At 31.7% G+C, this 24245-nt stretch overlaps 1 protein-coding gene and 1 long non-coding RNA gene across 2 annotated transcripts in view; one reads left to right on the top strand and one right to left on the bottom strand.

Moving 5' to 3' along the window:
• Nucleotides 1-23343, bottom strand: part of LOC125859849 (uncharacterized) — a 662179-nt gene extending 638836 nt beyond the window's left edge. Inside the window, exon 1 of the mRNA XM_049539692.1 lies at nt 23332-23343. The gene's annotated coding sequence lies outside the window, so the exon portion shown is untranslated. The remainder of the gene's footprint in view (nt 1-23331) is intronic.
• LOC125859853 (uncharacterized) lies at nt 17320-17857 on the top strand. Its single transcript, XR_007445791.1, has 2 exons — nt 17320-17435; nt 17642-17857. It is a non-coding gene; the product is annotated as an uncharacterized LOC125859853 (long non-coding RNA).
• Nucleotides 23344-24245: the final 902 nt, after the last annotated feature.

Here is a 24245-nt window from a genome sequence, read left to right as displayed (position 1 = left end):
CAACATAGCCCTGTAGGCAACACATAGCCCTCTTTGGTGTCAAAATAGCCTCGTAGGCAACACATAACACTCTTTGGCATCAATATATCCCCGAGGGCAACACATAGACCTCTTAGGCAATAACATAGTCCTATTAGACAACATCATAGCCCCCATAGGTAGTTCATATCTCAATAGCTAACCACAATAGCCCCAAGGGAGACAACAAACAATTGAATAAGCTAAAGTCGAGCAATTTAGCTATAAACAATATATATATATATATAGAGAGAGAGAGAGTGTGTGTTTCCGAGACGTTCCTAACTTATGGTCGTTCTTAACAGATTATGAGTCTCTATAATGAGAGTTTATAACCACTCAATCATCCAACCACTAACAATTACATCTACAAGATCACCAACATTAACTACCGTACTATATCACTCCCAAGCTTTAAGGAAACATGTCGAACGAAGGGAATTGCCTTAACATACATTTTCCTTCATAATTTATGTTGAAAATACCTCTGTCCACACTACTACAACACTAAAGAAAAAGGTAAAATCAATCAATAATTAAGGATAAAATTACTACGACAATTCGACAATCGATACAGATTCCTATCGTAAATTACTATCCAAGACCTAAGGTCTCCGTAAACTGCTAAAAAGATGGTTCCTACCATTCTTTAAACTCCCAGAACACTTGAATAAATCAAAACATTGAAAAAAATCCTGCTGCCACAACTTTCACGTAGCTACACCGTTCAATTCACCGTGAAAATTATACCAAAATGACGAGCTCGCGACGTAGAGCAATTTTCGATAAGGAGCCAAAAAGAGATCATGAAAACACAAGGATGATTTGAGGAGTAATTCTCTGATTTTCGTGGGTTTCTTACGAGTTGGAATGAATAAAAATGAAGAACATGCTATCTTATAAGCTTCCACCGACCTAGGGGACCCACCACACGTGCCTGCTTGCACAGTCTCACAAAAATGCGAATATCTCTCTATTCTGAAGTCGTATGAACAAACGGTTTGTTGTGTTGAAAACTAGAATCGTAGACCTTCGATTTGATAGGTTGCGGGACCTATAACTCTTTATAAATAGGGAGAAAACCTCCGAGACATTTGACCCAAATTTCAGAGAAATCTTTATAAAGGAATTTACGATAACTTTCGCCAACTTTTATTTTGCGACCTAACTAACTTCAAAACTTGAGATACAACCCTTGAACACTTAAAATATAACATACCACATCATTCTTAATTTATTACTCACCCTATTTATCTTTCCACGAAGGTACGAGTTAATTTAGACGTTTCGAAAAGTCGGGGTGTTACAACAGACTCCATACAAGTTTATGTATTTACTTATGCACACTCAAAATTAAAGACATATATACTAACAGAAACCAAAATAAAAGGCATGTTTATATATTATACCTAATTTTTAACTAACTTTATTAAGGAGTGTAATTACACTCCTTAAAAAATTATTTATTTTGTAACAATAGTAGTAAAGACAGGGAACTTTCTCAAGTCAATTGTGTAAAATATACAATTGGATTTATGTATAGGTTGACTCCCTTGTTGCTTCATTTCTCTACAAGTGTCTTAAATAATACAAATTTCATTAGTTTAGGATCTAATTATATGTTTTCACTTTTAGTTTTTGAAATTATCTTTTGTGCAACATTTACTTCACCGAATAGATGTATTTGGCGCACTCAAATACATGTATCTCAGTTACATGTTGATTAAATTAGATGTATTCTGTTCTAAATACATTATATTCATAGAAATATTTGTATAATTATGTAGTTTTTCCCAGATTTTAACATCAAAATATGGTACCAAATTGGGTCGGACACCATATTAGACTTCATGTCTATACGCTTAAGCCAGTTCTGCACAGAGTGGGTCATGTCCACACAATCAAATGGCACAAAACGATTGGACTCCTATGGTAAGCCTTTTGGAGTTAAGAGAGAAAAAAGACACTTAATGGGAGTTTGAATTGATTTAGTTTAAGTGGTTTTTGTTTTTTATGTTTTTTTCTAATTTTGTAAGTATTTGAGTAACACAAAAACTATTTTTAATCACTTTCTTTTAGGCTGATAAAAAGAGTCAAAAGTTAGATGTTCCTAACGTTTGACTTTTAGGAGTCGTTCAGAACAAAATGCAAAATCATTTTATCATATGTTTAGTTTGAGGCATTAGTTAGTCCTTAAATTATTCATCACATCATTTATATCCTAGTAATGGGATAAGTTATTTCATATACATGGTGGAATAACTTATATCAGGATAATTTATCCCGAGATAATTAGTCTCGAGATAACTTGCTCCCAACCAAAGACCCAATATTAACATTTAAATTATAAATCACTTAAAAAAAGTCAATCCAAACACCCCCTTAAACCTCTTGGTGAACTTTCAGTTATACTAGGACTACCAATATATACATCCACCAAAAATTGTTTTCAACAAAATGGGCATATGATGTATCGATATTATATAAATAGTGTATAATCATGTATATTTATGAATCAGATCATGTATATTTATGTATCAGTGATTTATATACATCTATATATATTTTTTATACAGTAAAGTATACATTGTTCAATTATTTTTCAATCACAACCAACTCAAATCTTCTTTAAACAGTCCCAAAATTTAGGTATCAGTTCCTCTCCAATTTTTCGAGTCTTTTGATATCTTATTCACTTGAAACAACTCACATTTCTTGCACATCAATTTTAAAGTCGAGCAACAAGCTTTAAACATGGAAGGGAGAAGAAAATTAACGAAGAAATAAGGAAGGAGGAGGAAAGTAATCATTAATGGCCGGAAGAAGATCAAAGAAAAAATAAAGAAAGAAGAGAAGGAGAGGAGGACGAAGTAGAAAACAGGGAGGAAAATAAAACTATATGACTATGAGCCCATTTGGATTGGCTTAAAAAAATAGATTTTAAGTCAAAACTAAAACGAGAATTTTCGCATATATCCACTCAAAAATAAATTAATTATGATCCATAGCACTAGTTTGCTAATTTCGATTCGTAGCTAAATGTTAGAGGGAGGAGGGAGGAGAGTGGCGAGAGAGAGGGCAGAGAGTGGAGAGAGGCGAATTGTATATGTATATCTGTCGAATTGTAAATGTATATCTGTCAAATAATTGTATATATGCAACTGATATACATATGTATTTTTGTATCTGACGAGCGAGATTGGGAGAGAGAAAGAGGAGAAAGGCGAGCGATATTGGGAGAAAGAGAGGCGAGCGAGATTGGGAGAAAGAGAGGCAAGCGAGAGAGGGCAGAGAGTGAAGAGAAGCGAATTGTATATGTATATCTATCAGTTAATTGTATATATGCAACTAATATACATATGTATATATACATCTAGCAAATAAGATTGGGAGAGAGAGGAGAGAGGCGAGCGAGAGAAGGCAGACAGTGGACAGAGGCTAATTGTATATGTATATCTCTCGTATACATATTTATATATAAAATATATATTTGTATATGTAATATGTGACGTAATTACAACTAAAATTAAGCTGTTAGCCGTAATTAATTCAAACTATAGCTATGTTAGTTAATTAACTAGTATATGTTTGCTTATCCGCGTAATTTTTTCAAAATAAAAAGTCACACTAAAATGACTTTTTTAAGTCAAAAAATAAAAGTAGGGGGAGACCTAGTTTAAGCTTTTGACTTATTTTAAGTCATTTTTTACCTTACTAAACACTTCCTAACTTATTTTAAGTCATTTTTGACTTATTTTAAGTTACTTTTTATATTTACCAAACACTTCATGAAGTCAAATATTGACTTAAAAGTAGATTTGACCAACTTTTAAGCAAATCCAAATACCCTTTATCAATAGTTATAAAATAATAAGGAAAAATTACGCGGTTAAGCAAACTTATACTACTTGATTACTCATCATAGCTATAGTTTGCTATAATTACCACTCACGACTAACATTAACAATTAATTTTGTGGACTGACTTTGAATTTGTATAATTAGCCACATTTGTATAATTCGCTACATTTGTATGATTCGCAACTAACAATTCTTCGTTTTATTTGTATTTGTATACGTTGATTTGTATTTGTATTTAACGATGATTTCCTTTGATTTTTCAGTTTTGTCACCATATACATTCAATCTTTTTGTGTATAACTTTTTAAAGTTTGTATAAACGTGTAGTTTTCAGAGTTTGGATAAAATGATTTATATAATGTATTTTGTTTAATATAATTTGTATAACTATTTAAAGTTCATATGTTTATGTTTGTATCGATTCGTTATTTAGAGTTTTATCATATCTATATAATTCCAGACTTTATATTACTCAATTATACAAAAATAAGCAAATTATACAAACGTACCCGCGAATTATACAAATTATTGCCCTCTCTCGCTCGCCTCTCTTCTTCTTCTCCCAATCTCACTCGCCTCACTCCTCCCTCTGCCAATCTCGCTCACCTCTCTCCTCCATCTCGCTCGCTAGATATACAAATGCATATGCATAATATACAATTATCTAACCAATATACATATACAATTCACCTCTCTCCCACTCTCTCCTCCCTCTCCCAATCTCGCTCGCTACTCTCCTCCCTAAAACATGTAGCTATGAATCGTAATTAGCAAATTATAGCTATAGAGCATAATTAAACTATTTTTTAATGGATATATGCGAAAGTTTCTGAAATAATAATTGGGTCATATTTTGTTATAATAATGATTGAATGGTTATTTTGTTTAATTTTGTACAATTACATCTTATATATATATATATACTAGGGATGAGTGCTCGTGCCTTTGATATTGACCTGGAAAAAAGAAGGCACTGTTATGTTTTAAATATATTACATAACTTTTGTGCAAGGTTATACAGAAAGCTTGTTGTGAAGATATATCCTCTATAATTAACATTCCATGTTATTTTAACGACATCACCTGCTCCAATGGATACAACAGGAAGCAGCAAAAGGAAGATTGAAAATCTTGTCACAAACAAAAAAGACAAGCAAGAGGCCACTTCCCATCACGGGCATGTTCTAGAAATCCTGTCACAAACAAAAAAGACAAGCAAGAGGCCACTTCCCATCACAGGCATGTTCTAGAGGTGAAAACTCCCCCTCCAAAATACTATAACAAGGTATATAAACTATACCATTTTACCTTTTCAGAACTGCTACTTACTACATTCAACACTTCAACTAACTGTTGTATTTTAATTTTTTTATCAGTGAAAAGCCATGTCGCCTACATTTTGCAATATGATTAGAGCCATTTTTTGTCGTTGCAGCAAGCAGAGCCATAACGGACCGTTTTCCTTTTGCCTATATAAATAAAATGTACATACCTATGTTATAAAACTTGGCTCCAACACCTAATATATAATTTTGATATATATAGATATGTGTCACAGTTGTTAGGTACTTAATATGCAATCTTCATATATATGTCTCACTTGAAATGTTAGGCCCGTGCAAGCACGGGCGAGTTTGATATTGACGTGAAAATAAAGAAGGCGGCATTATTTTTTAAATATATTACATAACTTTTGTGCAATGCTATACAGAAAGCTTGTTGTGAAAGAGAAAAAACATATGTTAATGTTACAATTGCACGTAGGGCTGTTGAAGTTGGATTTTGAAATGCGTCAACAAAAGTGGTCTGGTGCCGTTATCTACCAAAAAAGGTCAAAAGTTTATTGGACAGTTGCGTTCACCGCAGCTACCATGATCATAGTTATCCCCACTGAAATCAGAATCTTTAGTTGGATCGCTACCATGTGGGGGATGTACATAGACTTTATCCCCAAGTCCTGTCAAAATGCTATCGAGATAGTATCTAATATGTTACTAAAACTTACTCTTCGTTTAGCTGGCATGCTATTAATTAAGATATATGATATGATGACAAATTAGTAAGGGACAAAATATGCGAAACAAAGTAAGACGCAAAATAATTCAGCCATTGTACAGAAAATGATACAACTAATTTTGCAAATATAATGTCAATTGGTACGACAATGAAGGAATGTCTTACAGATATAAGACATCAAATGAATGTATACATGCCTCAAAGTAACATTGGACACTACTGAGTGGGACAAGTTTTCCAAATTCAATGAAGCAGCTAAATTAAAGTTAAGCCTTAAAGAATACTAGCACATCTAGATTTTAGCATATGAAAATGCTGTAAGAAACATTGATAAAAAACAGAGAGCTTTTTGTGGGCCAAGAGACTGAGCTAACGGAATGTATGAAGCGAAAAAGCAACTCTTAACAAATAGTGATTTCTAATCTTTCCCTATGGAGAACTTCTGATAGCATACCAGAATTACCTGATCATAGGAAAGTGTAAATATCACAAAAATAAATTGGAAAGTGTACCTTACTATAAAACACTTTGACAGCAGGTTCTCGAGCTAAATAAACTATGAAAGGCACATAACATATTATATAAAATTTCACTTTGGTTAATACTATAAAGATACAAAACTTTGTGGGAAAGAAGAGGTGTATTTTACGGTGTTTTCTTTGTGAATTTAAGAATAAAATTGACAATTTGATGGAAAGCAAAGTCTGCAAGTACAGAAAATAATATGTGGTACAATTGGTAAGTCATTAAGACAGATAGGAGGAATTATTTTTTGATAGCTTACCATTGTATCTTTGACCCTCCAATACGTCGTGCGAGTATTATAGGATATTTAGAGAGTTGTTGCAACATTTTGTTACCTTCATTTTATCAATGCCTTGATCCCATATGGTGAAGGTAAAAGTTTGTTTACTGTGAACCTATGAAAATTCATATGCATATTTATTATTCAAAAGTTTACGGAAAAAGAAATGGAATAGTTTTTAGTGTAAATAAATATACTGACAAGATATCCATAACAATAAGTTATTGCAGCCATTTGTTCATACTCGTAAGATATCTTGGTGGGAAACAATTGACAATGATTGTTAGTATATCTGTTGAGAATAGCATTTAAATTGATTATATGTACAATTGAAGTATGAAGTTGACAGTTTTTATTATGATGTTATTTAATGAATATAAGAGTGAAGTAGACCTACCAAATTCTTACCTATTTAGGTCAGTTGTTGCCTGGAGGATCTATTGTTTAATATCTGGAAAAGATGTGAGAGTAAGTTTTGTAGGATATGGCAACACATCTACATTATTTTCCAAGTTTTGTAGGATGTGGCAACACATCTACATCATTTTCCTCAACTGAAACCATTACAGTTCTTCAAAACTTGAAAAATGATGTAGATGTGTTGCCACCTCTTACAAAACTTACTCTCACATCTTTTCCATATATTAAACAGAAAATCCTCCAGGCAACGACTGATCTAAATAGGCAAGAATTTGGTACGTCTACTTCACTCTTATATTCATTAAATAACATCCTAATAAAAACTGTCAACTTCATACTGCAAATGTACATATACTCATTTTAAACGCTATTCTCAACAGGCTTACTAGCAATCGTTGTCAATTGTTTCCCACCAAGATATCTTATGAGTATGAACAAATGGTTGCAAGAACTTATTGTTATGGCTATCTTGTAAGTATATTTATTTACACTAAAAACTATTCCTTCCATTTTTTCCGTAAACTTTTGAATAATAAATATGCATATAAATTTTCACCGAGTTCACAATAAACAAACTTTTACCTTAACCATATGGGATCAAGGCATTATAAAAAACGAAGGTAACAGAATGTTGCAGCAACTCTCTGAATATCCTATAATCCTCGCACGACGTGTTGGAAGGTCAAGATACAACGGTAAGCTATCAAAAAATAATTCCTCCTATCTGTCTTAACGACTTACCAATTGTACCACATATTATTTTCTGTACTTGCAGACTTTGCTTTCCATCAAATTGTCAATTTTATTCTTAAATTCACAAAGAAAACACCGTGAAAATACACCTCTTCTTTCCCACAAAGTTTTGTATCTTTATAGTATTAACCAAAGTGAAATTTTATATAATATGTTATGTGCCTTCCATAGTTTATTTAGCTCGAGAACCTGTTGTCAAAGTGTTTTATAGTACAGTACACTTTCCAATTTATTTTCGTGATATTTACACTTTCCTATGAGTAGGTAATTCTGGTATACTATCAGAAGTTCTCCATAGGGAAACATTAGAAACCACAATTTGTTAAGAGTTGTTTTTTCGCTTCGTACATCACGTTAGCTCAGTCTCTTGGCCCACAAAATGCTCTATGTTTTTAATCTATTTCTTACAGCATTTTCATATGGCAAAATCTAGATGTGCTAGTATTCTATAAAACTTAACTTTAATTTAGCTGATTCATTGAATTTGGAAAACATGTCCCACTCAGTAGTGTCCAATGTTACTTTTACTTTGAGGCATGTCTACATTCATTTGTTGTCTTTTTTTTTTTTGATGACAAGGGAAACCCGCAGCCGCTACCCTTTGGGTGCGCACAGGGTAAAACCCCCGCTCCTATGCAATAGCTCGCAAACCACATAGGAGAGGTAACCCGCACTAAGCAAGTCTGGTGCGACGAGCTTGACCCAGAAGGCAAACCCCTTGCTTTCACTGGCAAGGGGTTTCGAACTTGAGACCTCCAACATGGAAGTCCCAAGCTCAAACCACTGGGCCACCCCGAAGGGTTTCATTTGTTGTCTTATATCTGTAAGACATTCTTTCATTGTTGTACCAATTGACATTACATTTGCAGAATTAGCTGTATCATTTTCTGTACAATGGAAGGATTATTTTGCATTTTACTTTGTTTCGCATATTGTCCCTTACTAATTTGTCATCATACCATGCATCTTAATTAATAGCATGTCAGCCAAACGAAGAGTAAGTTTTAATCACATATTAGACACTATCTCGATAGCATTTTGACATGACTTGGGGATAAAGTCTATGTACATCCCCCCAAATGGTAGCGATCCAACAAAAGATTTTGATTTCAGTGGGGACATCTATGATCTAGTAGTTGCGGTGAATGAACTGTCCATGAAACAAACATCAAAATTAAATGAAGCTACTATGTCCTTCTTTGTAGCTTCTTCAACCATTTCGTCTTAATTTACCTCCTATGAAGTATGATATTTCTATTTAGTGATTCATTGTCAGTATAAGGATTGTTAACTACTGAAATTTCATGTCATATATGTTTTACCTGTCTATGTATAAGCATTAACCCTTACCTTCATATTATTGCATGTAAAGTGTAAACCTTGTTTTGGGTCTACACAACTCTATTTGCCTCCCTTGTTCCTTGCGCCTCACTCTTTTGATACTGATTTTCCTTACTATGGTACTGCCAATACATGTTTGGATGCAATAATAATTGCTTAAATTCAGTAATGACTTATTTCTCTTAATATACTAGCTTTGAATGATCTTGCATATTAAAAATTCCTCTCTGAGTTCAAATTTCTTAATATCTAATTAATTAATACGGGTGTATCATTGACAACCAAACTCAACACAACCATTCTAATTGATCCACCTTATCCACAATGCCAGCAGCAACAAGCATGGTATTACAGTGCTCCTTAATATATTCTCACGGTCTCTTTTTTTATATATAAATTTAGCATTATCAGCAATTAACCTTCTTTGGGATTATATGTAGGGTCACACAGAACAAAGGAACACTTACTTCATTTACTTTGAGGAGCACATCAAAATATGGATATGTCATCTCTGTTCCAATAGATGAACAAGTCATCCCAATTGCAAACACTGAATCCCAAATAGATGTTGATAAAAAAACTCATTCATTATTTAATGTTAAAACTTACTACAAATACTTACACTCGCTCTTTTCCCAACACAGGGACAAACATTTTCAATTAAAGCAAAGATATCCTTCCCGAGTGACCAAAAGAGATACTATGTTTTAGTATGTTCCAATTGCTGATATAAAGTCTGTTATCCAATCATCATAAAAATTCATTGTATGAACTGCAACAAACAAAAAATGCTCATCCCGAGGTACTTTATTACTATACCAACAATATCAACTTCTTCTAATTCTTAATAACAAATAATGGTATTCTAAATTCAAAACATACAATGCCACAGGTGTCGATTTGATGTAAATCTAGAAGATAACTCTGGCTCAACAACAGGGATGGTCAAAGAAGGAGAGAAATTATTATCCCTAATTGCAGAACAAATTTATGAAAGATCTTCCACTAAGGTATAGGTTCTGACTAAATAATATATGTATAATTTTTACATAAATAAACTTGTCAAAATGATTTATACTTTTTGCTCTCCTAGAGCAACTGTCCACCTATAAAGATATCCACACAAGCTTTATCAACAAGATCTTTTCTATTCGAGCCAAGAAAGCATTTGCATGTACTTCAAACGCAACTACTGCAAAACTATATATCGAGTCATGCGTTGAAAAGGAAAATACTCTTCCAGCACCAAACACAACCAATATCCAGGAAGGAAGCAAAAGAAAACAAGAAGTTGAACCAGAACAGTCAGTGAACGGGGTTGAATCATCATCACTCAAAATGAAACAGAAACTGGAGCCACCAACTCCAGAAAAATCAATTTGGAGGTAATTACCACCTTTCTGCCCCTAATCCTTTCTTCCACTACTATTTCTATCACATACTAACTAAACATTTTCTCCTAAAACAATTTTTATAGTTTATCCAAACTTTTTGGCAACTACTTTTGACTTTTGTACAAAAAAGGTACATGCAATTTCATTTGTTTATATCATAATCTCAAATACAAATATTTGATATCATGTTTTTACTTTACAGGAAATACAAAGCTTGCTCACTTTTGAATTTCTCCAAAAATGAATCAATTGCCCGACCACTTTGTATAGTTTCTGCCATAATACAAAGGCCAGCAAACTTTATTGCCAACAATATTTCATATAATCACCCTTCTCAGGCGACAACTAAACTTTTGACCTTTTTGGCAGATAACGGCACCAGGCCACTTTTGTTGACTCATTTCAAAATACAACTTCAATAGCCCTACGTGCAATTGTAACATTAACATCTGTTTTTACTCTTTCACGTCAAGCTTTCTGTATAACCTTGCACAAAAGTTATGTAATATATTTAAAACATAACGACGCCTTCTTTATTTTCACGTCAATATCAAACTCGCTCGTGCCTTACACGGGCCCAACATTTCAAGTGAGACTCATATATGAAGATTGCATATTAAGTACATAATAATTGTGACACATATCTATCTATATATATATATATATATATATATATATATATCAAAATTATATATTAGGTGTTGGAGCCAAGTTTTATAACATAGGTATGTACATTTTTTTTACATAGGCAAAAGGAAAGCGGTCCATTATGGCTATGCTTGCTGCAATGACAAAAAATGGCTCCAATCATATTGCAAAATGTAAGCGACATGGCTTTTCACTGATAAAAAAATTAAAATACAACTAACTGTAGGAAGTAACAGTCCTGAAAAGGTAAAATGGTATAGTTTATGGAGAATTTTATATACCTTGTTATAGTGTTTTGGAGGGGGAGTTTTCACCTCTAGAACATACATGTGATGGGAAGTGGCCTCTTGCTTGTCTTTTTTGTTTGTGATAGGATTTTCGATCTTCCTTTTGCTGCTTCCTGTTCATGTTGTATACACTGGAGCAGGTGATGTCGGTAAAATAACACGGGATGTTATGGAGGATATATATTCAATGACCATGTTTAAGTTTGGATGAATAGCTTTAAATAAAATGTCTAATGATTCTTTTTCATTTATAAATGGAATAAGAAAAGATTGTGGAATTTCAATTTTACCGAAGTCATTTACAGTTTCTTTGCCTTCTCCAATCTTTAGCAAATACTCACAGAAGGCGGGATCTGTTCTGACACGCATATTTTATACCAGTTGATATTTTTCAAGTTGATTCCAAATGTTAGAGTATAATAAACTTTCATTGATGCAGTCTTCTTTTTTGTCATTTTGTATTACAGGCAAAATTTGTCTAAAGTCACCACCAAAAACAATAACTTTTCCACCAAAGAGCATGTATGTGTCCATAATATCTTTTAAAAATGAATCTAAAATTTCAATAAGTCTTTTTTTGCCATTGATCTTCATCCCATATTATCAGTTTTGCATCTTGAATTAAAGAAGCAAGTGAACTTTGTTTACTAATGTTATAAGTACTCACGTGTGTCAAGAGGAAGTTTAAAGCGTGAATCAGCAGTTCGTCCGCCAGGAAGTACAGAAGCTGCAACACCAGAAGTTGCAGTAGGTAACGCTGTAAATCCTTTAAATCGCACAGCAGCTAATAAGGCACAGGCGTTTTGCCAGTTCCTCCAGGACCATCAATGAAGAAAGCTCCTGATTCATTTAGGGGAATTCTAGTAAGGATAGCGTTGTCAGCCTTTTGTTGTTCTTTGTTCAAATGTGTATGTAACAATAGGTCTTCTGTAGTAACAATTATGTTTCGTTCTAGATGGATGTCTTTAGTTTGTTGTATTATACTAGAAGATGTAGCGGAGGAGATATTTTTCGATATGAGCTTGAATTCATTCACATTATGGCCAATTGAATGTAAGATATCGTTGATGTGATTTAAGACTAAATAACAAATGTCATTTGCTTGTAGGTTTGGCATATTTGTAGAATCTTCGGGCATAGGACGTTCAAATTTCTGCCACAGTTCTTTTGGATTAGCAGGATTACAATATACTAAGAGTGTTGCAAATAAATGCCTGAGGCTATATGACATTTGATAATCAGTAGCCTCTGACATGCATTCAACTAAGTTATTATCACAAGCAAGCAAGCAAACCACTTTTTTTAGCTGCCTCTCTAAATGTGGTATAATATCTTTCATTAACAGTTTTAAGATCTTCGTAAGATTTAGGCCCTCTTATGTTCATCACCAATAGTCGAAGATAGTATGACAGGTGACGACACGGCCAATAACACACTTTATCTCTTGTAGACCAAACAAAATGCTCTGGAAATTCTTTGTATAATAAGTTAAGTTTAATTGCAGCTTGATTTGTTTTGTTCATTGAGAAGAATTTTGTTAACATAGTTCTTTTAACTGCGGAATTATTCAACACTGAATTCAGATTTGTGGTTGTCCTAAATGAAATAAATTGTTGTCCTTCAAGATGAAGCTGAAGATGATAAATTGCAAGAGTCATTTCGCTAATAGAAAAGGCAAACAGACACCACATAGCTTCTAGCGGTGAAATCCATCTAGCTGATCGGTAATCATTTATTTCATCTATTTCTATATTAGAATCATTATTGTCTATATGAAAAGCAATTTTATCATGTCCTTTGCAGTCCTTTGCAGATGTATTTGTAAATATACTTGACAGCTTTAACGTCTGAGCAAATTTCAACATTTATGTGACAATTAAATTTCGCTAAGATGTATGGATGGTAAAGAACAACCCATGAATTATCTAAATATTGATTTCTAATCTTAAAATATTTAGCAGTATTTCGTCTTCTGTAAATTGGATAGGAATTCTTACCTTTAGATGTTTCATTAGCTTAGTTTTGAGGGTATTTAAACTTGCAATGACCTGATATTTTCATGCATGGATTATTAGAATATAAAACTCCACAAGGACCATGCATCATATGTTTAAAATAACTAAGGAACTATTTGTAGTAGGGTCGGGTATTTCAGCACAAACAAGTCGATCATAGGCTTCAGGAGTTACTCTCTCTGTCTCAATTTATGTGGCACTTTTCGTTTTTGAGAGTTAAACAGTTCAAGTTTGACCGACAATTTACATATAGAATCTTCAAATTTTTTGAAATGAAACTTATATATTGTAAACTATGTAAAAAGTATTATAAGTCATAATAATTGATAATTCAAAATATTTAAAACATGTATGAAAAATTTACGATCAAAGATAGACTTGTTTGAATCTCCAAATCCATAAAGTGTCACATAAATTGGGACAGAAGGGAGTAATAATTTATATTCATCAGCAAGTATGATAAGAAAATGTGCAAGGGGTAAATCACGCTTTTGAAATTCTACAGTGTACATAAAAGCATCAATTTTACCAAAGATTTTTCTCTTAACAATATCCATCTTTAATTCTTCAACCTTTGCCTTAAATATTCGAGTAATTAAATCGGGTCTATTTTGGACCTCATCAGTTGGTAATAAGAAATCTTGTATTTCTGGCCAGAAAGGATTACCTGTCATAGTTAGAAAAATATTGGGTTTTCCAAACTGTTGTACTAATGCAATAGCGTCCATATATCGACGGCGCATGTCCCGTGGACCTACAGTGAAACTCACAGGGAGGAATGCTTTTATCCCAATGTTTGAGGTGTCTCTTTCTCCTTGCCTTAGAAGATCCACAACCCAGCCAATACTTCATGCCGAAATAAATCTTGATTGAATAACAGAAAGTCTAATCTCTGTGTTTCAACTTCATCCACAGATTATTGTTGGAATAATCTGCCAGAATGTAAAGTACCGTTTTCTTCATCATCTCTAATTTGAAGCTTATAACAATAATACTCGCGGCATGAGATTGTGTTTTTTCTTGTCTTTGTTTATGTAAGAGTTGTTCTTCAACATTAAGAAGACCATCAACTGAGCACCAATTAGATACAGCAGGAAGCTCTTCATTATTAGAAGTAGAATGTTTTCTGGACAAAATGGGTTGCCGTATTAATCTTTGAATGCCGCAATGCCATCCATTTTCCCCGTGGGGAAATAACAAAGGATATTGTAGTGAGTCGTAACAACCATAACAATAGTGCACCAGTTGGCTATTATTGGAATGAGTATATATTCTAATATGGGGAGTAGAAATAGTATTATTTGATTCATCATCAACCCATATACCAGCAACCTCTGGAATAGTGGGTACATTATATGTTCACTGATTCATTACAGAATCACATTCAAGTGCAATATAGAAATCAGGTAAGTTTGGAATGCTCGTTAAGGATTTCAGAAACATAGAGTATGGATTAATCTTTAAAATGTCAACCAATTCGCAATAACTGATCGGTTAAGATTTTCGGAGAATAACATTTTGTTAATTATGTCAACATCATTATCATAAAAGTAGATTTGTAAGTTTCTTACTTCATTATTGACAGAAAGGAGGCTATTTATGAAATGAGGAGGACTACAGGGCAGTGTGTTGACATTGGGATATTTCATTCCGGTTAGTTCAGATTCTGCAGAATGGAAGAACAATTTAGAAAGAAGAAAACGAAAGGTAATTGATGTATATATAAGGTAATTGTTCAATCATTATTTGTGAGTAACTTTAATCGGTACTCACCTATTTCATAGACATTGTCACAGTGAATTGATTGAGCTTGGGAGGTAGTAGCTGAAGGTTTATTTTGAGTGAACATAATAGGTTGCGGTGGAGTTGTAGTTTGAGAGTCAGAGTCAAGCGGGATAGAAGGAAGATTTTGGGAAAGAGCATGCTTTCAAGCAGAGTATTCTGCGTGGCGTCGTGCTAGAAGAGCTGCCCTTTTTTCGGGTGGCAATTTGAGTTCTAAGATTTTTGGCAGCATTTGTCTGGGCAATTAGGACTGCATCCATTTTGCGTTTGGTGCCAGACATCTGATGGCAAATATTCAGTAAAATTCTTTTATTCAAGGTAAAATCTTAAGAGTCCAATTAGGATCGTGGCAGAAAGAGTTATGCAGATGAAATAAAAACCAGAACAGTATATTAATATAAGTAAATATGTAGAACACAAAAATGGAGGAACTAAGGTAAAATAAAGAGCAGCACAGTATATTATTAATATAAGTCAATATGTAGGACACAGAAATGGAGGAACTTACGTTTGTCAGTGAAGAGTATAGCCATTGTTTCCTTAGCTGAAGAAATGTAAGCTCCAAAATCCTACAGAAGGAGAAGTAACCATCCATTGTATCAGTCGGAACTAAAATTTAAACAAAGATTTTATTTCTAAAATCACTCTAATTAGCAGAAAAGTCAGATGGCAGGTCAAGGGAAATAGCAAAAAAATAATCTAGTCAACGAAGTCAATATTACAGCTTCAATTTTTTCTACTCGAATTACATACAATTTCAGTCCGTAAGTTCCCTGATTATCAGATCCACATTTTACAAGTTAATTGAAGAGATAATGAAAACAAACACACTTGAACTATTACTTTTTCACGAGACTCATACGTGAACATTTGGTTGTTCTCCTTTTCTTTTCCTACTTAAATTTTCACTATGTACGTATCATTCTTTATAACTTTTTTGCGAGTTTTACCCGTGAACAATTTGTTCTCCCTCTATTCTCCCCCCTAAACTATCAGCATCTACGTATTATAAGGAAAAAACTAATGGTTTTTTTATGTTCTGTTGGATAACACTGGGCAGGTCAATTAATGCCTCAGATGAAAATCCAAATGATGCCTCTACAGTAGCCAAAATCAGACCTCTATTTATGTTGCTTCTCCTTTCCTATCTTACTCTTAATGGTTTTGCCCCTTTAGGTATCATCTCATTTATTTTCTGTAATTCTTCCTCAATTTTTTGCAATATATCCAAGTAACAATCAAGAGTTGATATCATCCTTCTTTCTGTTGTTACTAGTCCATCCTATAGTTGTTACCTGTTCATTCTTTTTAATAATTCCTTGATAAAAAATTGACAGACATCTAGATCCTAGCAGACTACTAAGAGTGACCGCAATGTAGAAAACAGAGAGAACCAGAAGGTAGCTTATTATATTGATCTAACTACTGGCATGTAACACAGTTTGCAATAGTGGAACTATTTACATTGTCCAAATCTTCAAAATGATGCGGTTGTCCTACAAAGTTTTGGTCTTTTTACTCCCAAGTTAATTGTTGGTTATTTGCGGTTGTCCTACAAAGTATTTTACAAGTGAGCAATTGGTTGTTCTCTTTTTCTTTTTCTAACTGAACTATCACCAACATGTGAACATCTGGTTGTTCTCTTTTTCTTTTCCCACCTCAGCTATCACCATCTATCTGTGTATCACTTTTAATAACTCTTTCACAAGTTTAACACGTAGTGATGTTTTTTATGTTAACGCTGGACAGTCGATTAATGTTTGAGACTCAGAGTCCTAATAGACTAATAAAAGTGACAATAAAGTAGAAAGCAGAGAGAACCAGAGAGTAGTTTATTAATTGCAATTACAATGCAAAAAAACTAACTCAGAACGATATCGTCACCTAAAATAACAAGGCAAAACTTCGTCAAATCCACACTGAACCTCTTTTCATTACTACACGTATCTACTATGTAATTTTAAGTTGAAGTAAGTATAACCAGGAACTATATATCTTACCTATAGAGTACAAACTTGTCACTATATTGTTACAAAATGTTAAAACCTCCAAGCAAACTATTACTGAATACAATGAAGAATTCAAGTTGGAAATAGGTAGTTTCTTTATCCCACACCTCAATATAATTATGGAATACATATTTGGGGTCAGAAGAGGATCCTTTTTTTTTCCTTGTAATTTTTGTTGGTTATCACTTTTTATACTTTATATGAAGTTTTTGGGGGTTCTAATATTGCAGCTCCTACGTTTTGTCAAGGTCTCACAATTGCTTCAGTAACTCAATAAATTAAAGCTCTTGCAGAAAGAAAGTAACTCGGAAGAACAGAAGTCACCCAACACAATCGAGTTAAAGGCAAATCAGAAGAGATTTTGCATCACCATAATTTACAGAAGAAAAAATCAGACAATGAGCGAAAAATGCATAATTCTACCTTTTTGTTTGTTTGCAAAAGAGAATCTTGAAGAGTATTGATTTGAGTGAACACATAATGAATGTGGTGTTTTTCCATAGAAATAATGGAGCTTTTCAAAACGATGCAACACGTGCATCCTTGTGAATCCAAGTAAAAAACACGCGGCAGGGGGGAAAATGACACCTCTACCTGTGGAATGTTTGAAATCTTAGCCCTTTGGATAATACCTTGTGGGGAAATGACGGGTCTGCCCTTGACTGTCTGGAAAATATCTCTTTTGCGAAAATGACAGGTTTGCCCTTGAATGGCTAAAATACTCTCCCTTATTAAGTATGATGATATAAAGCTAAGAGTTATTATAGTGACATGTCGTTATAATGACAATGTTTGTCTGGCCCTATTATAACAATGTGAAAATTTCATATATGACATTTATTAGATTAATATTTTCAAGTTATAGTAGTAAAATAAAATTTTCAAGTTGTAACAATAAAACATTTCAGGTTATAACATTTTATTAAATAAAAAAAGATTTTTTAATTAATTGTAAAAATTTATTTTGAAAAAAAATAAAAAGGATAAAAAATCAATTTTGAAAAAAAATAAAAAGATAGAAAAGGAAAATAAATCGATTTTGAAGAAAAAACTGGAAATAGGTGTATTAATAAAATTTGAATTGATTGATGATAATTATTAATTAGCATAAATTTAGGAGATTCAAACTAATTAGGAATATTTAGTTTCCTTAATTCACTCTAATTTGTTAAAATTAATTAAAAAGTCTGATTTTATCCATTTTCTTCTACGTTACTTTCTCTTTGTTTTTTTTTCCAGAATTGTTGTCACTGACGAGTAAATCAAGTTTTTTTTTGTTTGAAAAATCTTGATTTTGTTATGATGGATGACTGCTTATCTATATTAATTAAACATGGTGGTAGATGAGATCCTTCAGGTTGAATAAATGTTGGTATGAATAATTGGATGTTAACTATATATAGTTTGGATACCAATTATATGGTGTTCATTTTGATCTCCAATTAAATATCAAAACTAAACTGTTTATGTATCCAATTGTTATGTACTCCCTCTGTCCCATTTTATGTGGCACTATTTCCTTTTTGGTCAGTCTAAAAAAGAATGTCACATTTCCTTATATGGTAAGTTTATAAAGGTACAATTCCTCTTTTATCCTTATTGGTCCCACTTAATCTTAAAATAATACTCCAATACATTTATGAGGAGAGAGAAAAAAGAGTCTACTTTTTAAAGGGCAATTTAGTAAACATTTCAAAGTCTTCATTTATTTCTTAAACTCCATGCCCGGTCAAATGTTGCCACATAAAATGGGACGGAGGGAGTAGTTTGTATATAACTGATATCCAGAAATTTGTATCCAATTGATATGCAGTCTGTATATAACTAGTATCCTGAAATTATGAGAGTCAATATGTAATTCATATATAGTTGATAATTGACTTGAAGAAAACAGTGCATATTCTATATCATTCAATACTTAAAACTGTATCAAAAATAAATATATATCGTTCAAAAATTAAAAAGACATGAAATACTAAAGAGTCTAAGCTGCAATCAACTATCTCAAATTTGATCTCCGTAGTCTTGGTGTAGGATAATTGCTGGTATCTGGAGCATGTTCTTTTGCTATGCGGGATCCATCAAATTTGCTAGCAACAGTCCCAGTTACTTCACTCTCACTAATCGCACCATCATCGTTCTTTGTTTTTCCGCATTGCCATCAACCTAGTTGGAGAAATTGGAAAAGAAACCTTCTTATTATAAAAACTAGGTAGTATAAGAAAATACCAATTTCATACCAACATTAGTCATAATTTATACAAAAAAAAAAATGGGTGATTTAACAAACTACAATCAATTCACATAATTGGACCACTGATATCATACCATTTTTTTGATAAAAATAATACACAACTTAAGTCAGCTTTCATATCAACAATAAATCAATTTCATACCAATGTTAAAACACATTTCATACCATATTCATAAATCGTATATTAAATCAGTTTTCATACCAATATTATTCATGTTTCATGCCAGATTAGTGGACATAATGAGAATAATTTGAAAATAATATAGATTTTCTCTAAACTGTGTACCAACTTCATACCAGATTTAAACAAGTTTCAAACCAAATATAAGTAATACATCATACCATTTTTATACCAAATTTTATACCAATTCATGTCAACATTAGACAAAATTCATACCATATTCATAAATAGTATATTAAGTCAGCTTTCATACCAATAATATGCATAATATAGCAATTTTAACAAAAAAAAATCTACTAAATTGATTTAACCATATCACATGTAGTAAAAAACTCAATTAACTTTTGGAGGACACAACACACACTCAGCAGTACTTTCCAAGAGTCCAAACAACATAAGGTTTCAAGAACATTTTTACCTCCTATAATGAACTCCAATCTACACTACACCTGGCAATAAATCTCCCAAAAAAATTAGCAAAATCAATAAATATTCGATTTTTAACCATTCCCCATGTAGTAAAAACTCAAATCAGCAAAACCCAGAAAGGATCAACCTCAAAACACCTCTGATTCACCTCCATGAAAATGGTAAAATAAACTTTCTTGCAATACAATTATCAAACGGGGTTTCTCCAAAATACTAAAATTATTGAAAATTACAACTTAGAGATCTGTCCTTTTGTTTTAATTGTATGGAGAATATATTTCTCCTAATCAGTTTTTAGATGTTGAAAAACCGGCTTCAATGGAGTATGGATGAAAGAGATGAAAGATGAATTTCTTTTTTTTTAACGTGGAATTGACGTGGGGTGAGGGATTTAGGTGAGGTGTGGGGTGTGACTTGTAACTGTAAAAAGGAACAGTAATCAATGTAAATCCCTATAATTGTGTAAGAGATAATTATGGGGTATTCATTATTTAAATAATTTAATAATAATATCAAATTATGAAAAATTACTTATTTAATAAAGTAAATTATGAAAAATTACTTATTTAATAAAGTAATATTTAATTAATTTATAAATAATTAGTGATATGTTATAACCCGTAATTAAACTGTTATAAGCAAGAATTTTTTAAAAGTAGATTTAAAACCTGTAATATTGACTCTTAAATGTGTATATGGAGTGATTTTTCCTATAACAATTGACTCCCTATTAACATCCTATCTCCATCACATATGCATTATTAGAGTGTGTTACTCTCTATGGTCACAATTAGGGTTATTCATGGTTATGGTTAAAAAATTGAATAGTAGTAATTTAAATCAAATCGATTAAAAAAATAATATTTGGTGTGGTTTGATTTTAAATTTTGAAAATCGATACTATTTGGTTTGATTTTGATTTTACTAAAAAAAAATTGCAAAAACAACCAAAACAAACCGAGAAATTATATATATAAATTTTATAATTATTTATATATTATTCATAAATAAAATATAAATATTTTGTTAAATTTTAATTAACTTAAGTCTTTAATTTTACCATTTTCTCAAGCCCAACACTTAAATTTTAACACAATTATTAAAATCCTAAGATCAAATCCATCAAAAATTCATTACTTTATCTATACCTACCCTACCTTATACCACATAGTCACACTTTCTCTTGATTGAATCATTTTGTTCGTGTAATGATATTCTAGTGTTGTTTAATTGAATCCACAGTAATTTTCTAGTGGATTGTTCATGTACTGGGTTTTTGTGTATATCGAGATGCATATGCCCTCAACAAATTTAATACTTTCAAATCGAAAAAAACAAAAAGACTGAACGAAACCGAACCAAACTGACTATAAGCAAACCGGCGGTTATTTTTTTAATTTGGTTTGGTTTGGTTTTAGAAATTTAAAAATTGACTGTATTGGTTTGATTTTAATTTTGACCAATAACCGATTCAAACCAAACCATGAATACCCGTGGTCACAATACAACCTCAGTCATGTTGTTTTCCAGTTGAATATGAAAAAATTGCACGTTTTCTCTTCAACTGACTTAATCTTTAATACTTTCCTTCTAATGAGTCGTTTTTAAATTTCTGTCTTTAACAATCAAACTTATATCTAGTAGGATTTAAGTTTTTTAATAGCACATGATATAACATGTAGGAAATTATAATGCGAAAATATAATTGAACCATATTCTTTATTCATTTAATACTATCATCAAATAAATTCATATTTAAAAAAAAGTACCACAATATGTACCACATTGAGTACAAACCCCATATAATACACCATTATAAAGATTTTTCGTAATTGAATTAAAATTTGAGATAGTTGATTTTTTAAGAAAATATTTGTTGTTCTATCTAACTTTGAAAGTTTCTCTAAATATAAATGGTGTCTTCTAAAATGGAGGGATGAAAAATGAAGAGAATCAAGTTAATGAGAGGGAAAATGGTGTATGTAAAAGTTAAGGAGAGAATATGAATATGAAAAAACTTAGAGAAATTTATGGAAAGGAAATTAGGAGCTTAACTGTTTTTTAAAATATATTATGCTTGTTTGGTAAGAAACTGACACATTGAATTATAAGTGTATTAAAATGTGTGATAAATGTATTATTCATCAATAAAACTTGTATTATATGTGAATTATAAATTGTACTTTGTAATATGTATTAAAATTGTATTATAAATGTATTAAAAGTGATCAAGTGAAAAAAAATGTTATTGCTATAAATGGTAAATATTTTCTTAATATAGTATATTTATGTAAGTTTCCCTTATAGATTTCATCTTATCTCAGGGATCCAAATTGGTGACACGTGTCAAATTAAATATGATGACATACCAAGTCAAATAAAAAAAAATTAATAGGAACGTGCAACAAGTCAAAATGACACAACATACCTAATCAAATCAAATCAAAGGCCAATGAAAATGTATCATGTGTACAACTGACATGTTTCGGTCAATTAAATATTGTTATGTCACTTAACTTTTATTGGCCGAAAAGATTTTGTCCTTATCACAACTCTTCCATCCTATAACTAAATAGGGGTTTCATTATTAGAAAAGATACTAGAATTCAAACAAGAAGATTGGGAAAGCTTGTAGATCAAGCATCGCAATTTCTCTACAAGCTACAATTTCAAGCAACTAAGTTTAAATAGAGTTTTTTGCCAAAATCATCCTTTAACTATACCCCAAACTTAAACTACATCTTTAAAGTATCATTTTTAGCATAAAACATCCTTCAAGTATTTAAAAGTGAACAATTTTCATCATTCTACTTGAATTTATCAGAAAATTAACAGATCCCACAAAAATCAAGTCATTCCTTTGTAATTATTATTCTTAGATACATCAAACATACTATCGTGAACTTTTTCGGTACTTGAGTTTAACATTATGCAAAATCTTTTAATTTGATAAAAAAAAACTCATTTATTTTTTATGTTATTTGGTATTAAAAATATTATTAGTTGAAATATGTTTCTTCTCAATTGAATATGTTAGAATCGACGTTTGTTGGAGACTTCCGCTTCTAATAATGTAGAATGAAATTCAAATGCGAGACATGATCAATATTTTGATCACTTCAATATCAGATTAACCAAAAAAATTAGTGATCTAAATATAGTTTGACTTTGAAAAAGGTAAAGATAATTAAGCTCCAACTTCTTTCCGTTACTAAATGAGAAAAAGAGCAAATCATGTTTCCTCACACCTCCCACACATTTTTTATTTCGGTAAGCAATGGTATTTAAGATTTTTAATATTTATTTCAGGAACTTCTTGTAGCAGGTAATGAAATTATGCAGGAAAATTTTTGTTGATAGTCACGTGAACTGCTCATGTTTTTGCAGGATGTCTTAATTTTTTTTTATGATAGAAGGATGAAAATTGTTAACTTTTAAATACTTAGAGGATGTTGTTTTGCCAAAAAAGATATTATTAAGGATGTAGTTTAAATTTGGGTATAGTTAAAATATGTTTTTGACCAAAAACTCGTTTAAATACAAGTCAAGATCAAGACCATACATTCAAGGTCAACCTAGTACAAGTCAAAGGTAAGCAATAAATCACTTGAATTTATATTAGAAAAGAAGAATTAGAAGATCCGTAACACTCACTACATTCGAAATAAAATACTAAGATTAGTGTAATATTTCATTCTTGATTATTATTTTCACGGATTTAATTATCAAAAAATTATGAGATTTTCGATTGGATCTCATTACCTAATGACCATTACTGCATTACTATGAACAATTTCCTGATAATAGGGAATTCAACGACAACAACATCTCATAAAATGAAATTTCATAAGTAGAGTTTCAGAATGACGTTATGAACGTAACTAAGACTAAAATAAACAATAATTTAATAACAAAAAGTTTATTATTTTTTACTAAAATAATACTTTTAAAACATGATATCACTATTTTTTGTGTATTAATTTGAACTCTTGGCTATATATATCCTCTCTCTATATAAGAAGACTAGCAATCA

Source organism: Solanum stenotomum, chromosome 3 (assembly GCF_019186545.1).
Source record: "Solanum stenotomum isolate F172 chromosome 3, ASM1918654v1, whole genome shotgun sequence".
In the NCBI taxonomy this organism is placed as follows: domain Eukaryota; kingdom Viridiplantae; phylum Streptophyta; class Magnoliopsida; order Solanales; family Solanaceae; genus Solanum; species Solanum stenotomum.
The sequence above is the reverse complement of the archived record's forward strand: the minus strand, read 5'-3'. Positions and strand labels throughout refer to the sequence as shown.